The sequence below is a fragment of the Solanum dulcamara genome, chromosome 8 (genome assembly GCF_947179165.1).
Source record: "Solanum dulcamara chromosome 8, daSolDulc1.2, whole genome shotgun sequence".
NCBI lineage: Eukaryota > Viridiplantae > Streptophyta > Magnoliopsida > Solanales > Solanaceae > Solanum > Solanum dulcamara.
Genome location: NC_077244.1, coordinates 18279442 through 18283466, shown reverse-complemented (window position 1 = coordinate 18283466; position 4025 = coordinate 18279442). Strand labels below are relative to the sequence as shown.

At 33.1% G+C, this 4025-nt stretch overlaps 1 non-coding gene across 1 annotated transcript; it reads right to left on the bottom strand.

The window, feature by feature from the left end:
• Positions 1-3590: 3590 nt before the first annotated feature.
• LOC129901952 (small nucleolar RNA R71) lies at positions 3591-3697 on the bottom strand. Its single transcript, XR_008770026.1, has one exon. It is a non-coding gene; the product is annotated as a small nucleolar RNA R71 (small nucleolar RNA).
• Positions 3698-4025: the final 328 nt, after the last annotated feature.

The following is a 4025-nucleotide window of genomic DNA, read 5'->3' as shown; positions in this document are numbered from 1 at the left end:
AAATGATACTTAAGTCATATGTCCAAACGAAAAAAATAAACTCTATGTCTAAATATGCGTCTATCATACTAACATAGGTAGGGGCATAAAACAAGCCACTATCTCCACAAAAAGGAAAACAAAACGTCTCAAAATAACAATATAGTCTAGAAGGCAACAAGAATATAAAAGTTCAATAGGTAGTCCCCGAAGCATGAGGACTTACTAAATCAAGTAAATAGGTCTTCTACCTAGGCACGAAAGTGTGTAGGGTGATCACCGAGCCCTACATTATAACATAATTTAGGAAAATAAAAGTATGCCTTAGTTCTTTGAATGTACTAAGTATGTGAGAAATGCAATACATGACATAAAGGAAATGACATATGATCAAGGTTAGAACATATAATAAGTAGACCATTTACATGAAAAGTGAAACATGAGTAAGGCTAATGTCATTTTAAACCATAATGCAACCTTATGAAAAGAACTTGTAAAATGCATGGATAGTCATCAGTTATAATGAGGAATCATAAAAGAGCTTGCAAGTTCATAAGTAGTCGTAAGGATCTTAAGCCATATTGAGAGTCATAAAACCACAAGTGAGAGGACATACTTTACTTTGTGAGAGACATATTAGCTATAGTTAGAAATACCATAAACATTGAGGGAGGGATCTTGTGCCTTTGTAAGAGCGACCGTTAATCGACATAAACCAAGTGAGTTATAACATGGGATTCTGATGTTACCCCTCCACCGAAAGAAAGAGGGAGACTAATTTCCACGATAGACTCTGTCAAGCCTCAGTGGATCCACTAAGATACACTAAGGAATGTGCCTCAATTACGGGTGGCCCTAAAAGGAATCAAGCCTCTACTACAGGTGATCGTTTATTCTATGGTGGTACGTAGTTATGGGATAATAGGATCTTTCTACTTGTCTCGTGCCTTTAATATGGGGGAGAAATCCTATCCCAAGTTCCACTTGGTTCTAAGTAAACTCTAAACAGAATAGATAAACCATAAGCTATAGAGTCAACATCATTTGGGAGGGGCCATATCTACTACCCATCTTCTCTTCATAAGAATATAATCATAGAATAGCTCCTTAACTTTATCTCATATAATATGAGTATATACCTTCCATCATTATATATCTTTATTCATAAAATATCTTTAGGGCCTTAACTCACCCTATCCTTAACTTGGTTGAAATATCATAAAAACATCATTCATAACCTCCTTTACATAAAACATCTTTAAACTCATTCATAAATCTTGTCAAACATTAATAAAGCTTTCGTTGTATATAATTTGATATTCAAGATCATGACTTATACTTGTAAATTTGGGTAAAACATGCATACATGATCAATTGGCTAGAAAAACATGGAGTTTGAGTTGAAACATGCATGACCATATACTTCATACCAGTCAGCACATAATTCATGAAGATGACATCAATTTGAAATATAATTGGATGTACCAATAATCCATATCATATCCCTAAATATCAATATAGGAATTTTATAGAAAATCATTGAAATCATCATTCATAATCTTCACCAATATTCCATTAGTTTCTAACATCATTTATAAAGACTTCATTGAAAAACCCTTTAAAATTAATCATAATTCATGAGTGATTTTGGGTACATTTATGTGCCCAATAGAAAATAAAACCCATAATTTATTAGTAAAGTTGAGAGCAATTTCCTAGAATTTAGTTCAATTTTTGCATATTTGTATATTGTTGTAACAAACAAACATGATGAGACAATTTCAGGGCTAATTAAGAAAGAATGGACTTTCAAAACATGATTGGATTGAAAATGGAAGTCAAAGGAGAAGTTGAGAACAAAATATAAAGAAAATGCATTCTAAAGAAGTATGTCCACATTGCGCACCGAGCTTCAGTGATTTAATCCCAAAACGTGGAATTTATTTGACTCAATAGTGTGGTATGCGCCAGGTCCGCGTTTTTGGACAGAAAAAATTTCCACCGATATAGAAAATAAAAAATTGTACTAAATTGAACCAAGTTCGCATTGAGAACTTCAATGCGCCTACTTTAACTTCGTGTTTTTGGTGCTATAAATAACACCTTTATATATTTTATTCTAAAGTAGATCAGATTGTCATATTTTGAATTAAAGAAGAAGAAGGAAGAACTACTTTTGGTGATATTTTCTTCTTTTATTTCAGTTATATTCAAGTTTTTATGTTATTAATTATTTATGTAATTATCTTACAAACTATGAGTGGATAAATCCCTTGTTCTTGGGTTGTAGCCAAAAGATGAAGGTTTAAATCTTATTTGTTTTGATTGAAAATAGATTTTTGTATGTGATTACTCTTATATTATTTTTTGATTATTTTAATACTTTATCACCATTACAACAATTTTTTTGTCCACCCAAAACTCGGAAGATGAAAAGGGAATAGAACACTAGAATATAGGGAGCATGTTTGTCCTAGAATTGTCTAGAATAAGTCATTATGGAATGACCATGACATATACCTATACACCATGTTTAGTTACTAAACAAGATGATATGAGTAATGCATTTTGTTGGTTCATGCTTATCCATGCTCAACGATATAGTTAATTTGCCAACAAGAGTAGGCAAATAGAGGTCGAAAGATCATAATTGTAAAATTAACCCTATAAATCAGTAATTGAAAAACTCATTGGATACAAAAGTAAAGAATGTTAGACCTAAAATCTATAAGGGTTACAACATTGAGACTCTTCTTTAAATTGATAAAATTTCTATAATATCTATGAATTATTTTCGTATATCGTTTTTGGTATAATGATTTTAGATATAAATAAACTCAACCCTTAGAAAATACACATGAATAATTTAATTCATTGAAAAGAGAACTAACGCCTAGAAAACTCAGTACATTACTTTTGAGACCATGTACACTTGCGTGTATATTTGGAATCAACAAGTTTTTGGCGCCGTGGCTAGGGAAATATTTTAAAATTTGTCAGTAGTTTTCCTTTCAAAGTTCCTTTATTATTTGTGTCTGTGTTAACAACTTGATCTTAGATGTTATTTCTGATAACAGAATTCAAAAAGGCACGCTGGACAGAAATGGGACCATTGTAGTTCTGCTAGCTGAGCTTGAAAGATTTCTGCATCAGAAAAGAAGGAGAGCAATTGCTCTATATTCCGTACCACATGTAAATTTGGGTGATATGAAGAAAGTGCTTATAGAGGTCCCTGTAGATATGGAAGCCAGGATAATATGTTATGCGGTAGCCCCACTCATAGTGAATGTCGCCTCCAACATTCAGAAATCGCCAATTGAAGGAAGATTTGAACTGAAATAGAACATGGTGCAACTACTGCACTCTAATGGACAGTTTACCAGTCTGCCTTATGAAGATACTCAAGTCCATATCCAGAACTTCTAGGAGATTAGCGACACTTGTATGCTTAATGGGTATCTCCTGACTATGTGAGGTTAACATTGTTTCCCTTTTCTTTGTTTGGGGAAGCTAAGTGGTTGTTGAAGTCGGAAAAATCAAATTCAATCACTTCATGGAATAATTTGGCTCGCAAGTTTCTTATCAGGTTTTTTCCTTTGGGGAAGACAACTAAATTGAGGGCTGAAATTTTAAGCTTTAAACAAAAATCTGGAGAAAATTTATACCAATCTTGGGACAGGTTTAAATCTTTACTCATCATTTGTCTTCACCATCATCAAGCTAATGAGGTGTTGGTCCATACCTTCATAGAAGTATTGGAACCCAACACCAAAATTCTTCTTGACTCTGCAACAGGTGGAAAGGCACTAGAGAAAACTTATGATGAGCTTTATACATTGCTTAGTCGCATATCTCAGGGAAATACTGAGTGGATGGAGGAAACTCTAGACTTGTGGTTTAAAAACAAGTAGGTATGTTGGAAGTTGATGTGATGATAGCATTGACAACACAGATTTCTGTAATGCAAAATTGATGACAACACATTTGAACATATTAGAAAAAGGACTGAACAAAGCTCTGATTAATATGGTTCAACAACAACACAT